This window comes from Plecotus auritus, assembly GCF_963455305.1.
Source record: "Plecotus auritus genome assembly, chromosome: X".
NCBI classification, from domain to species: domain Eukaryota; kingdom Metazoa; phylum Chordata; class Mammalia; order Chiroptera; family Vespertilionidae; genus Plecotus; species Plecotus auritus.
In genome coordinates, this window is record NC_137784.1 from 3,833,963 (window position 1) to 3,849,550 (window position 15,588).

The following is a 15,588-nucleotide window of genomic DNA, read 5'->3' on the forward strand; positions in this document are numbered from 1 at the left end:
AAATATATTAAAAAAAGAAAAAAAAGAAAATGTGGCCGCCATATGCATGGAGTAGAGTGGAAGGCTTCAGTCTTCTAGAAACAATCTCTCAGTAGCTGAGTGACCTTGGCCATGCCCTTCACCTGGCAAAATAAACTAACTGCACGTAGGCCAAAGGCCTGAAACATCACGTTGGGCTCAATACAGTGACGAGCAGGTTCTAGCTTTGCTTTAAGACGTTGAGTTATTGAAGGGTATGTCCCATTTCTGGACCATTTCTGTAGCCCCAACATGAGCAGTGTAAGCCAAGCAGCCCGCCATGTTCTGGACTGTGTCCTCACCCAGAGCACAATCGAACAGACTAGAATCAGCCGTGGGCAAACTACGGCCCGCGGGCCGGATCCGGCTGTTCTATCCGGTTCTCTTGCTCTCCCCTCCGCTCCTTTACTTTGAATTTATATTAGTTCACACAAACACTCCATCCATGCTTTTGTTCCGGCCCTCCGGTCCAGTTTAAGAACCCATTGTGGCCCTCGAGTCAAAAAGTTTGCCCACCCCTGAAATAGACAGTGTTCAGTCTACAAAGAGTACAGTTACAAACAACCCAACCCCACAAATGCCATCACTCCCCTCACATGACTGGCCCCCTGTGGTTCCCTGGCTGTCACTCATAAAGACCCCAGTGCATCCCGAAGTTCAGGAAGGATGCTGAGAAACGAAAACCAGCCCTGACCCGTTTGGCTCAGTGGATAGAGCGTCGGCCTGCAGACTGAAAGGTCCCAGGTTCGATTCCGGTCAAGGGCATGTACCTTGGTTGCGGGCACATCCCCAGTAGGGGGTGTGCAAGAGGCAGCTGATCGATGTTTCTCTCTCATCGATGTTTCTAACTCTCTATCCCTCTCTCTTCCTCTCTGTAAAAAATCAATAAATATATATATATATATATATATATATATATATATATATATATATATATATTAAAAAAGAGAGAGAGAGAAACGAAAACCAAATGAACAGGTCTAACCCCAGCAGACACACCAGCAATGTTGCCTGCCACAGGCACAACCCTGCCCACAAATAATGGCCCTGAAAGGGTAATTGTGATTGTGGCAGCTTTGGGCTCTACTGTTTATTTCCCTAATTAAAGACTCATCCTGGGGGTTAAAGGGCTTTTCCCTAATTAAAGACTCATCCTGAGGGTTAAAGGCTGGGAGTCACGAGCTTTAGCGCACCCACACTGCTTCTCTCCCCACAGCTGGCTGTCTGGAGGAAATAGGGGCGTGGCTTGGAGGTGAGGGAGGAAAGGATGGGAAGATGGGCAATTGTGAAAACCCAACTCACTGTATGTTAGGCTAGGGCTGGGAGGGACACCCTACTGGGACCCAGAGAACACCACAAGAACGGAAAAAGAAGGGTGAACGCTAGGGCAAACTTTTCCTGATTCAAATAGCGCCCAGACTGGCCAGTTACCCAAAGCATGGCAACCCTCTCTTCTCTCCTTCTGTGCTCCATCCTGTAGAACATGGAGGCATGGATGCAAAACCCAGAACTTAACCTGACATTTAATCAGACTGCTTATTTTTGTGTTTAAATAATGTTTTGAAATCGTCTCAAATCACGGCATCGCTTCTCATGGGAAAACGTTCTGGTTTTCAAACAGCAAACTCCTAGAGCATAAAGCATTTTTAGGTTGCAGACTGCCTATGAGTTATTCTTCTCTATGAAGAAAAATTAATGCAATTACTACTTAATTATTATGGTACATTTATTTTAACTAGGAATCAATAAATTTCCACAAATGGAAAAATACAACATGATCTCACTCATTTGTGGATAATAAAGAACATTATAAACTGATGAACAAAAAGATAGATACAGAGGCAGTAAAGCATCAAACAGACTGTCAAATTACAGCGGTAAGGTTAGGGAGAGGTGGGGGAAATAAGAGATCAACCGAAGGACTTATATGCATGCATATAAGAGTAACCAACGGATGCAAAACATTGGGGGGTGAGGGCAGGTATGGGAGTGGGGTGGGGGGGGGCAATGGTAAGATATGTACACATATAATACCTTAATAAAAAAAATAAAACATGAAAAAAAAAATAAAAAAAAATTTCCACAAATGAATATGTGGCTATAAATTAACTAAATTTTACCATTACAAATAATTTCTCAAGTCTCCTAAGTTAAGTAAAGTTTTGGCCACGATCAATTTAGCAAGCACATTCTTATTCATACAAATATAGTTATTAATGAGCAGGCATCTTATCCATGAATAACTAACACTGGTCTATTGGTACAATAAACTATATGCCAGACCATCAACGGTTCTTTGAGAGGAGGGGCCATACCAGAATCATATGTGTAGCCCGAAGTGGCCTGGCTAAATGATAATAATCACTTAAAATAGCTTTATTGAATGAACTAATGAATATGTTAGGTACTCAGTATATCCTTTTCAATGATAAAAGGAGAACCTTTGCATTGTACCGTTATAAACAATTGACTGTATAAAACTTTCCAATCCACTTGTAGTTCAAATAATCAACTACCCCTCCCCTTTTTTTTGCCTTTTCTACCCAGTACTTTTCTTTTATAGCACGAAACAGATAAGTTCTTGGGGTTTTTGTTGTTGCAGTTTTTCGGAAAGTCCCCTCTAGTTATTTTTTTCTTCGCTCGTTCAGTTTTCTGAGCTCAACAACTCCTGACCTCCCATGAACCACCCTGATCTGGGCCAACGAAATACTTTCCTCTGGAGGGAGAAAAAAATCTTGTGGATTTGTAAGGGTCCCTAATATTCTGCCCTTTTGTTTAAAGAAACTTCTAGAGCATGCTAGTTCATAAAACTAGGCAAAAAAAAAAAAAAAAAAAACCCTTCTAGTTTCATGAGAAATAAAAGTTGATAATGAGCCAGAAAGAATCATGTTAATAAACTGTCCCATATCTAAGTGGCGATTAGATTCCAGTTTGACCTGGCTTTGTAGCCCTTTCTTTAATCACGAAGTATCTGATATTCTCTCCTTTGAGTGAACTCGTTTTCATCACGGCCTTGGTCACAAGATTAAAGAATCGCTAACTAACTGTTCCAAATAAGCAGAGCAATTCTCTCTGACTCCGACCTGGGCTCCCAGCAGAGGCGCCCACCGCCTGGCCTCCGTCATAGACACTTCAAGCCTGACCTCTGCAGGTGGCTCCCTGAAATGCACTCCGCCCAGTTGGAGCGCGGTCTTTTCCTTTTAAAATGCCACCGACTTCTGAAATACAAACATTCACACGAAGTACAACAGGGATACCGATAGAATATGCTGGACTTCCCTTTCGTTTCACAAGTTGCTTTTTTGAAACAACAGCCACTTGATCAGAGAGCATTTGAAGCTACATCTGCAAAACACTCTGGTTTAGTGAAGCGTTAGTTCTGTTTGTCTATTCAGAAAAATCCAAATGCTTGGGATCAACTGGGATACTCAAACAATGCTGGTTTTAAAATGTCCTGATCAGCCCCACCTTTTTCTAATAAAAAAAAAAATTACTTTGTCCAATGACCAAGTCCCCCCCCCCTTTCACCAATGCACAGTCCAGGTTGCCATAGCTACCGTGGATGTCTATTTACCACACAAGGGATCAAAGCCAGGAGACATCTACATACATGCTTAGCCTTAGAACTTGCTGGAATGTCTGCGGATAACATGCAACTACCAATTAAAGGATTTGCTTGCAGCCTATGTGGTCCATAGCCAAGCAAACTACTAATGCAGGTCATAACGAATGGCAAGAAAAGGCCAACTCCAAAATAATATTTCCAATCAACCAATAAGGATCTCTCATCTGCCATAGATCCTACGGTTATCACATTCCCTGCGATGGAGAGAGAGCAGGGGAGAAGTGAAAATTCTAATATATGTTAAAGATTCTGGAGCCGCACACCACGTGCAAAAACTTAACACATCTGCTGAAAAGGAACATTTCTCGGATACATATTTTAAATTCTGGTCAGTCACAGTATCTTTCTACTTGATGTCATCAAAGCTGCCTAACCTCAATGTTGGGACAAATGAGAACAGAAATGCCTTTTAAACTTTTACAGGCTTGACCTTCAGATGAAGCAAACCATCAGACATGCTTGGGATCCCCCGCGTTGGTTCCGGAATAAGGAAAGACCATGTAGGAGAGTTCTGTTTAATGCCCAGGCTGTCGCTGGGGATCCCACGGCTGTTTGTTTTCCCCGGTGGGTAGCACACACCCTCAGACGCACATCTAACTCGCTGTGTCTTTATCCTTCACCTTTCTCTGACTTCACCTCACCATTTGTTCAATGCGGATCAAATTGCCACCTCGCTCTCTCCTGGGAATGTGGCAGGGAATAAATAGATAGCTTTTGTAAAGGACTTTCTAATCCTCAAAGGGAAGACTAATACAAAGACATTCATTATTAAACCAGATGTCCTTGGGCATTTTAATTCCAATCTAAAGAATGCAAAACAGGCTAATCAAATGGAGTCGCAGCAATGGCAGCAGCCTGGCCTTGCAGGAATGTAGCAGCTGCTTACAGCGCTGGCTGGCTACCCTCTGTCTCCCTTCGCTCTACAAGGCGACCGGCTCCTAGGCCAGTGGTCGGCAAACTCATTCGTCACCAGAGCCAAATATCACCAGTACAACGGCTGACATTTTTTTGGAGAGCCACATTTTTTAGACTTCAACTTCTTCTAACGCCACTTCTTCAACATAGACTCGCCCGGGCCATGGTATTTTGTGGAAGAGCCACACTCCGGGGGCCAAAGAGCCGCCTGTGGCTCGCGAGCCGCAGTTTGCCGACCACTGTCCTAGGCCATGCAGGGGCTTGTGTGAGGTTTCTCTTGGTGTGGTTTCTAAAGTCAGCAGGCTGTTAAAAACACAAAAGGTGTCTGGTAGGCGATTTTGTCTGGGAAACTGATTTTTTTCCCAGCTCGCCAAACAATCATTCGTTCTTCCCGTGCGCAGGGACAATGGGTGGCGTGCACTGGGGGAGGACATTGGCAGTTGCGGGAATGCCACAGGCAAACCTGTTGTTTTTGGCTGGCCTTCTAGAACAGGTGGCCGTGCCTTTCCTTTGGCCTGGGAACACAGCGAATTCCTTCTCAAGGAAGTTTCAGGAAAGTTTCCTATTTATGATCAGAGTGCAAAAAAAAAAAAAAAAAAAGAGGTTGGCACACACTTTAAAATTACTTCCTGAAAAAGGCAAATCAGGTGTACCCTTCTCTTTCGGCCTAACTCGGCATGACCTTAGGAACCCTCAGAGAACACTATACCTCTGTGCCCTCTTTTTCTGCCAACCTGGCAGACGGTAAAAGCCCTATGAAGCTCATGGCCATTCAAGCAGTTTTCTAATTCTGCTGGCGATTCCTGACTCCCGCTGTGGTGAGCCGTGGCGGGGGTCTCCGGGCCGCCACCCCATTGTTCGGCATTTGTGCAGCCCTGGGGACGGATCACTCCTCGGCGGCGAAGAGATTGGATTTCATTGCCCAGCTGATGACACCCGGACCTGTTTGAGAGTTAACCCTGCGAGTCCGGGGGGCTGCAGGGCTGAGATGAGAAACTGGCTGGTAGGTATGCTTCACCCTTCCTGGATGCAACAGTCAGTTTCCTCCCCCCGCCCCCCCCCGGAGAAGCTCCGAGACAGTTAGGATGCGTCCACGCCAATAACCCGCCATCTCCCTCCCCTCCGCATTCTTGCTCTAGCTGTTTTGGAACAATGTGTGAAGATTCCTTACGCGCTGACTGCCTGATTCTTTGGCTGAGTGATGACTCTCCCCCTCTCTTCCTTCTTCTTCCCCTGCATCCCGCTCCATCCCACCCTCTTTCCAAGTACGAAAGAGACCAAACATTGATGAGACATCCAGCGTTGTAGGACAAAAAGCAGTCCATTCATTCAATAGCCGAGGAGTTACTACATGTGGACCCTGGGCTGAATTCCAATCTCACGTGAATGCCACAGTGCGCCAGGCTTGGTGAAAACCATGCCAAGCTCCGGACAGCATGCCTCCGGCCCCAGGCACGGGAAGTGCCACCGCTCCAGAGGAACTGTGTGGGAACAGGGATTCAGAAAACTGAGCTCAGACACCAGCGAGGGGAGGACAGGTGGCTCCAGACAGGATCAAATGACTCCTTTGTTCCAGCCAAGGAACTTGGTCACAAATGTTTTACGTCCCTCATTTTCCTTTTAAATCCTTTCCAGTGAGACCTCTCGCTCCTTTCCCCCATCCCATCTGATGGCTGGACATAAAAAGAGTGGGGCAGGGCCGGGAGTTTGCAGAACTTAAAGAAACTGAGCCTGGGCCCTTGTCGCCAGCAACGCAAGGGCAATTCATTGCAAACACACAGCACTTGCTTGGCGAAATGTGCTTTTCTGCGCTCATTGAAATTTACCAGGCAAGCCAGGGGGCATGAGGGCAGGCGGGTCTTTGCGCCTGACCTTTTGCTGGGGGCTCTGCTTCACCCCCCGGCCCCCTGGCTACAGGAAAGGGACAGAAAGTTCTGAACCCCTCACCCCAGGCCCCTAAATGGACAGTTTGCTTCCTATGCAAATCACTTCCCCCAAAGTTCTCAGGGTGGCGGTACTCAACATGGCTCAGAAGAAAAAGTGAAGATGCGAACTTTTCTTCCAGATTTCTTCCGAGCTGGCAAAGCAACCACTCCTCCTGCAATTCTCAGCCCTCGCCAGCCTCCTGGCACGTTCTCCCAGTCCTGTCTTTGCCTTATGCGTACAGATCTTGGTATTTAAATATTGACATAAGATTCTCCCATAACTGTGACTGGGTTGTAAGTGACACCCTTCTCCTAGCTTCCTGCACCCACTTTTTTTCTCTTCCTTAATGGCAACGCTGTAAGCCTCCGCCCTGGGCTGATAAGGAATTTTATCCGCATGCCCCGGAGCTGCTGGGTTGGAATTCTCCTCAAAGACTCACGGAAGCAACCCCTGGGCCCTTTCTCAGTTCACTGCTTTCCGGGGTGTCTTCTCATGTCCAGACCCAGCGGGGTTTCAAAACTGCTGGGACAGAGAAACAAATCTGCGTTTTTCTGGAAGGACGGTCGGTGCCCCTTTCTCGGCCATGAAACCAGAAAGTGCTGAGAACGGGGCGCCAAAATGAGATAAGGGGCCCCGTGTAATTCTTTTTCAGGATATTCAGCTGTCTTTATTCTAACCCACAGCACAGGATTGAGGCTCAAAGCTCGGGATAGATCCTGGCACAATACACTCCAGGGACTGCAAACTGGAGTTGATTTACATATTCCGCAAACCGCTTTTAAGCCCTTTACAATGACTGCCTGACATCACCAATCACCAGTAAAGGAAAAAGTAGGAAGGGTTCGCGAGGCGAGGGGGAGGGGGGGAAACGGGAGGGATGGGAGGGGGCGCATCTCAGAAAATCTGCCTCGTCGGTTCCCTTCGATCGCAGCCCGGTCTTTCCGCCAAGCGGACCTCCGCGGCCAGGCATCTGCTAACGCAGCCGGCGCTGCGGAGGACCATCCCGGGGACCCCAAGCTGCGCCCTCCCTCTCCAGCCGCCTTGGAGCCTACCTGCCTCATGTTTAGAATTCCATGACCCATCCGGCAGGGAGCGAGCTGCCTCGCAGCCCACGCTGCGGTCCTCCGAGGGGAAACGCCAAGGCCAGCAGCAGCCCGCAAGACAAAAGCAACTCGGGGAGCTCCACGGGCAGCAAAGAGCACGTTTTCTTCCGCTTTTCCTTTGATCTGTTGCTACATGCACTGGGGCCCGAGGCAATGTCAAGTTTCTCAAGCTTCTCTCCCCCAGCCTATGAAAAGTCGGGAGCGGGGAAGCGAGGACCGCCTGGCTCTTATTTCAAATCAGGTCTCGGAGACGTCGTAGGCGGGTGGCCTGGGCCCCCGAGGAGCCTGGCCAATCGGGAGGGAGGGGCGGGGCCTGGGAGCCGGAGAGGCCGCCTCCGCCGGGATCAGAGCGCTGGCAGGATTTAAATGACTGGAAGCAGCTGGAAACACGGCCCAAAGCTCCACACGCAGAAGATGAGATCTATGCTTCTCTCAAAGCGGAACCAGCGCAGGGCCTTAAGGCCTTGCCTTTAAGAGCTCCCTAAAAACACAAAGCATTCGGAACGGGCAGGATTGGTTCAGACAGGAACGTGCAACACCTGAGGTCCTGCCTTTGCAGCCACTGGGGAGGAAGCCAAATTGGTAGGCAGGACACCTGAGCTGAACTAAGCAATCGGGGGAGGAGGGTGTCACCTGCCTCGTTTCCAGGGCGACGGGCTGTGTATGCATCTGGGAAATAGCTTAGCGCAACGTGCACGGCAACCTGCTGAAACGCAGCAGATGAACAGGCATCTTTTTCTATTGAGGACCCGAGGCATAATTTTAGGTAACGAAATTGTTATTAGTAAAACAAACACTGACGTTTGGTTAACAACAAGTACCACCTTGCCTGCAGGGTTGATCTGGAGAACCGAACACAGCCTCAGCGAGGACAGGAGGAAAGCTAACTCCCTGGCTGCTTAGACACTTAAGCCCAGACTTCAAAAGAATTTCCCAAGTTTGCTTTCTTAACGCCATATAAACAACAACTTTATTCAACTCTTAGCCGATACGATTTGCAAATCTGACGTTCGGATTTCGAAAAAGTGCGGGCCGAGCAGACTACTTGCGGCATGTCTGCCGCCGAAGAAGTGGCCAACATTTTGTGAGAATAACTCAATCAATATTGCAAAATGTGGGGTATCAGAGAGAAAAAAAAACAACTTAGCAAATAAGGAATTGGCAGCTTCAAGAGTGTCATCTGCATGGGTTCAATGGATGGGAACTCTGACCAGGTCTGTGACAACCTGGCAGGCCACTATCTGGGCCTGGAGGTCCGGCACCTCCTCCCCGCCCCCACCTGTCCCAAGCTGACTTCGTCCTCTTCTGGAACTTGCTTCGGAACCCTTCACTCTGACCTCGGCCAGGGTTTCTCCACCTCAGCGCTATGGACATTCAGGGTCAGATCATTGTGTGTGGTTGGGGTTGTGCTGCGCTGGAGTTTAATCCCAAGGCACCTCTCTTTATTGCCTTACCAATAGAAGCTTCTCAACACTGCATTCGCCTTCCGCTGTCATCACCTCAAAGGTAAATATGAGCTGGGATTGCCACCTGCAATTACTGTGCCCTTTCAAAGTTTCCCCCATTTTTCTTCTCATTTGGCCCATCCCCACCATACCACAAGGTCAAATGTCACCACTCTTGCGGGTTTCCTCCAATGCCCCAGGACAAATTAATCTCTTCCTCCTCTGTGCCATAAAGCAGTTTGTAGGCACCCAGTGGCGTGCTGGTAAATGTTTAACAACCAGTTCTCAAGGAAAAGAGAAAGCCAAAATGTGTAGCTTTTGCCGATATCCATGGTGTACATGGCCCCCTTTCCCCGCAGTGAGGACACTGAACACGGGGTTGGAAAGGGTGGTGCTGAGTCAGGAGATGGCGAGCACCCGCTGGAGCAAACCATGGTCCACCTCTGCTGTTTCACTGCCATACTGCCCTGTCCTCAAATATCCTGGCCTCTGTCTCTCCTGCCACTCTGGGAAACTCCCAAGGGAATGGTGTCCCCTTCATCTTAGTATCCGCAGCCACTGGCACTGGACCTCCTGTGCAGAAGGTGCTCAACACCCACGTGGGAAAAGAAAACGAGATGCAAAGTGCAGCTTCCCTGAGACATGGAGACCAATCAGACCGCCGCCTGCTCCGTTTAAAGAGGGGAAAGGATCTGTTGGAAAATCAGACGACTAAGGTTAACTTCTCACCATCATCTGGCACGTCTCTTCTGTACTTACGAGATCAATAGGCATAATGCCGTCTGGCATCCTCACGCTCCCACATCTGAGCCACATCCAGGTGAGAGTAAAAGAGAAGGGACCAGCCTTCTAAAACAGGACCTCAGTTTCATGGACATAATTGTGAGACAGTATATTTGCCATGTTTTTAATCTGAAGGCATCGCACACTTTTGTGTCTACATATTATACATCTTATCAGCTATCGATTACAAGATCTCTAGGAGGAATATATATGATAATCCTCGGTGGGCATATGAAAGGGCACTTCCTCTGGGAAGAGGTAGTGACTGATGATGGTTATTCTACCATCCTATCTAATAAAAGAGTAATATGCAAATTAACCATCACTCCACTACACCCACAAGCCATGCCCACAAGCCACGCCCACAAGCCAATCAGGAGCGAATATGCAAATAAATCCAACCAAGATGGCCTTGGCCACAGAGAGCAGGAGGGAGGCTTGGGTTTCCCCGGCAATGGAGGAAGCCAAGCTGTCTGCCTGCCCTTGCCGGCCTAGGCCTCCACTCAAGGCTACAAAGTTTCAATGATAGAAGATACATAAACCCAAACAGAAATGGCAGCAGCCACGGAGCTGGAAAGAGCAGGAGGCTAGGGTTGCCCCCGGTGATGGAGGAAGCCAAGCTTTCCACACACCCTGGCCAGCCCAGGCCTCTGCTTAAGGCTACAAAGTTTCAATTATAGAAGATACATAAATAAAAAAAAAATGGCTGCCTTCACGGAGCAAGCAGAAGGCTTGGCTCCACTCCAGGCTACAAAGTTTCAATTGTAGAAGGTAAATAAACCCCAGATACCAGGGCCTCCACTTGGGTCACCGGGGGGCGTGGCCAGCCTGCAAACCACCACAGGCCCCTCGCCCAGGTGGCCTCACACCCCAAGGGAACCCCCACCCTGATCTGAGACACCCTTCAGGGCAAACCAGCTGGCCCCCACCAGTGCACCAGGCCTCTATCCTATCTAATAAGAGAGTAATATGCAGATTGACCATCACTCCAACACACAAGATGGCCACCACAAGATGGCCAGCAAGGGAGGGCCGTTGGGAGGGACCAGGCCTGCAAGGGAGGGCAATTGTGGGCTATCAGGCCAGCAGGGGAGGGCAGTTGGGAGGGACCAGGCCTGCAAGGGAGGGCAGTTAGGGGTGACCAGGCCTGCAGGGGAGGGCAGTTAGGGGTGACCAGGCCTGCAGGGGAGGGAAGTTAGGGGCAAACAGGCTGGCAGGAGAGTGGTTAGGGGGTGATCAGGCTGGCAGGCAGAAGCAGTTAGGGACAATCAGGAAGGCAGGCAGGCGAGCAGTTGGGAGCCAGCAGTCCTGGATTGTGAGAGGGCAGTCGGACATCCCTCGAGGGGTCCCAGATTGGAGAGGGTGCAGGCTGGGCTGAGGGACAGCCCCCTCCCCCATGCACGAATTTTGTGCACCGGGCCTCTAGTCTTCTCATAGTACATAAGGAAAAAATGCTATGGTGATGTCCCTAGAAAACACCACTTATGAGTACCTACTATGAGCCAAGCCTTTCGCCAGGCACTTCACAAATGTGCACCTTTGAATCTCCACCAAAATACCACAAAGTGGACATCACAACTGCCAGGCTAACGTGAAAAGACTGGATCACTTAGGCCAAGTAGATAAACCAAGGTTTTATTATTATAAGTTGCTGCACCAGGAATCAAACTTAGTGTTTGGGATTTTTATTGTAAAATAAGCTGCATCCAGAAATTACGCAGTAAACGCCTAAGAAAAATAAACAGTGTAAATAAATGAAGTTCTTTTCATTTACAAATAAATATAGTTTTGAAATATTTCAAATTAAATAAATGGTCCTGGGGGGGGGGTGTCCATTAAATTAGGATTAGATCCATTTGTTGGAAGCAGAGTAAACAAATTCACCAAAGGAAGGGATTTCTGTTTCCCAGTCTGTGATTAACAGCATTTGCAAATGTGAGCTGAAGGGACATTGTAGTCTTGACAGCTCAGCTATAAAAAAACAGCCTCGATGATAAACCTGTGCGGTTATGTCCAAGTTTGGTTATGAACAGACCTCCACAACCAATACAACATAGGTCTCTGGGCAGATGGTCCTGGCCAGGCTCTCCTGAACACGGATGGACACCTTAGGGGACAACTGGCAGTACCTGTGTCCCGTCTCAGTGTTCTAGTAGTTCAGCACATCTGGAAGTAGTGTTTACATAAAGATAGAAATGGTATCCGATTCTTCATAGAGTTTATTGAAATATGTGTCAGGACACGTCATCACAATCATTGAAGTTGCCTACTCAGCCACCTGAACAGGGTGCCTGCTGCAAGTGGACGGTCCTTTGGGGGCTATGAAAAAGGGTATGTTGATTCCCCTTAAGAGGTTCCAGAAACCCAGTTGTTTATACTTATGGTGGCAGAGGAAAAGTTGAGGAATATTGTATTTGAGGTGATTAGTGAAGGTAATTTAAGTTGACAACAAAAGCAAGTCCCTGCTTAGAAAAGAAAGAAAATCCCACATATAATTTTTATAGGATGTCACAAAAAAGAAACACATTTCTACTCCCTGAGTGTAAGTACTCATTAAGTTCATTTTTTTCAGTTGGTTAATGAAAGCAATGTGGCATACCAGAGGCAGGGATGGCAAATAGAATTTGGAGTCCACTTTCAGTGTTGATGTGGCCAGTAAACTAGCTGATGGACCTACCGCAGATAAACCAATTGACAGCTCTAAGCCTAAGATTTTTCAGTGGACAGTTGGGCAAATTATGGACTGAATGTTTGTACCCCCCCCCACCCCACCAAAATTCATATATTAAAATGCTAACCCTCAATAGGATGGTATTAGAAGATAGTGTCTTTGGGAGGTGATGAGTTCATGAGGATAGAGCCCTCATGATCGGGATTAGTGCCCTTATAAAAGAGACCCAGAGAGCTCTCTTGCCCCTTCCACCATATGAGAACACAGCTTCGATCTGAAGCTGGAAGTGGATTCTCACTTGAAAATTGAGAAATTAAAACAAGTCACGTCATTTTAAATTTTAATGATAACTTACTATTAAATAATTCTATGCTTTTAGAGGCGAGATATTTTGACATTTTCTAGTTTTTGTTTATCAATTAAATATGGCTGATCCTTCATTATGTCCCTCTGAATCTGGTAAAGGTTTATGTATGCCTTAGCAATGGTTTTAGTATACTTCTCCCACTGTCAAATATTCTCTACACTCCCAACTGAACTTTCTGCTTCATGTCAACACAACATCCTACTTCCCAAGATTGATTCTTCAATTTCTGAATCATATACTTTTTTTTACCTTAACTTTGTGCTTAAATTTGTAAGAGGAAAATAATTACAATAATTTATTTTTCACTTGTCTGATTAACCCGTTTCCTAGATTCTGAGGTCACTGAGATCTGTATCAGTCAGGACTCTCCAGAGAAAAAAACACAGAAGGACTTCGCTTATGTGAGGACTAAGTTTGACATCCATAGGGCAGGCTGGCAGGAGCTCATCATATAGTTTTGAGGCAAAATTTCTCCTTCCTCGGGGAGACCTCAGTTTTACTCTTGAGGCCTTCAACTGATTGGATGAGGTCCGCCCACATTATAAAAGAAAAACTCCTTTACTTAAAGTCACTGATTATACATGTTAACCACATGTACAAGATGCCTTCACAGTAACACTCAAAGTTTGATGGAATAACTGGGTACTAAAGTTGAACCAAGCAAGTACAGAGTATTCAAGTACAGTTATTCAATAAATGTTTACTGAATTGTCAAAATTAATAATAATGATCATTTAAAAACCTGTTAGTATAAGGCTCTCTTCTTTATAAATAATGAATTTTTTTATTATGTGATTCTTTTTTTAAAATATATTTTATTGCTTTTTTTACAGAGAGGAAGGGAGAGGGATAGAGAGTTAGAAACATCGATGAGAGAGAAACATCGATCAGCTGCCTCCTGCACACCTCCTACTGGGGATGTGCCCGCAACCAAGGTACATGCCCTTGACCAGAATCGAACCTGGGACCTTTCAGTCCATAAGCCGACGCTCTATCCACTGAGCCAAACCGGTTAGGGCTATTATGTGATTCTTAACTACAACACGGGAAGGTAGGAGCTATAAAAACTGAGATTAAAAAAATTTTACTAACAATTCTATACTAAGTTCTACTATGCATCAAATGTCAAAGTAGGATGCGATTGTTTTTATACAAAGAGTTCTTTAATCCCATGTACTCTTTCTTTGGAATACACTCAAAGATGTATTTTAGCAAAAGGAGGAAATTAAATGAAAAAGCATAAGTCAATGGGGCTCAGAAAATAGAGAAACCAACATAAGAGAAGCAAAGGAAGTCCAAGAAAGGCCCTGGCCTAAACTGTAGTAGAAAATGGAGGAGTCCTGGAGGCAGGTCTCCAGAGGGGGAAATGATATTGATAGAATACGTTTGAGGATGAACAGATATACATAAACGTAAGCAAAAGGTGAGGCTATTATTAACTCCAGGAAAAACAAAAGGATGCACAAAAATGGAAGCACAGTCTTTAAATTGGCAGTGATCTCTGGTATAGATATTGTGACAGAGACTGCAGGTAGCCAATCTAAATTCATCTTCCGCCCTAACCCGTTTGGCTCAGTGGATAAAGTGTTGGCCTGCGGACTGAAGGGTCCCAGGTTCAATTCCAGTCAAGGGTATATACCAGCTGATCGATCATCGATGTTTCTAACTCTCTATCCCTCTCCCTTCCTCTCTGTAAAAAAAAAAAAAAAATCAATAAAATATATCTTAAAAAATAAAATAAATTCATCTTCCCCTTATTTCTTTTTATTAGAACTTTAATTTATTTTGGAACAGATATATGCCCAGCTCAAGAACATTTGCCAGACTCCCTTGCAATTATGGGTGTTCATGTGAATATATTATAGCACATGGAATTTTATTTTATTTATTTTTTAAAAATATATTTTATTGATTTTTTACAGAGAGAAAGGGAGAGGAATAGAGAGTTAGAAACATCAATCAGCTGCCTCCTGCACACCCCCCACTAGGGATGAGCCTGCAACCAAGGTACATGCCCTTGACCGGAATCAAACCTGGGACCCTTCAGTCTGCAAGCCAATGCTCCATCCACTGAGCCAAACCAGTTAGGGTGGCACATGGAATTTTAATAGAAGCTGTGTGTAGGGCTCCTGGGAAAACTCCTAAAAAAGACACAACATGGTTTGTCCTTTGCCCTTCCTGGATTTCACACCAGGAATATGGTTGCAATGCCTGACAGACTGGGGCCATTCTGTAACCATTAGAAAGATAGAATAAGTGGCAAAGCTGGACAACAGAAAAGAAAGAAGGACTCTAGATTCCTGATGACACTATAGAGCTTCTGAATGAGCCCTAAAATCTACGTTCTATGAGAAAAATAAACTGCTAATTTGTTTGAGCCAATGTTTTGAAATTTGTGTTACTAGATGAACACAATTCCTAACTGATAAAATTATATTGGAAGGATGTGGGGTGACGATGAGGAAGATAGCGTAAAAGAGGGAAGTTCTTTTTGATCATATGCAGGATGATCATAGGAACCAGGCAAAAGCAGTCAGAGGAGGGAATTCATAGCAATACAGGCCTATCTCAAGAAATGAGAAAAATCTCAAAAAAAAACAACAAACAAAAACCAACCAATCTAATCTTACACCTAAAGGAATTAGAAAAAGAACAACAATCAAAGCCCAAAGTGAGTAGAAGGAAGGAAAGAATAAAGATCAAAGTGGAAATAAACAATAGAATCTAAAAAAACA

The 15,588-nt window shown here is 45.9% G+C and overlaps 1 protein-coding gene across 2 annotated transcripts in view; it reads right to left on the reverse strand.

Moving 5' to 3' along the window:
- The window catches only part of MID1 (midline 1), a 246,639-nt gene that overhangs the window by 169,717 nt on the left and 61,334 nt on the right, over window positions 1-15,588 (reverse strand). The window contains exon 1 of one of the 2 annotated variants that reach the window (XM_080652559.1): window positions 7,537-7,833. The exons of the other annotated variant lie outside the window; for it this stretch is intronic. The gene's annotated coding sequence lies outside the window, so the exon portion shown is untranslated. Of the gene's footprint in view, window positions 1-7,536; window positions 7,834-15,588 lie in introns of those variants that run through there. 2 annotated transcript variants of the gene reach the window in all.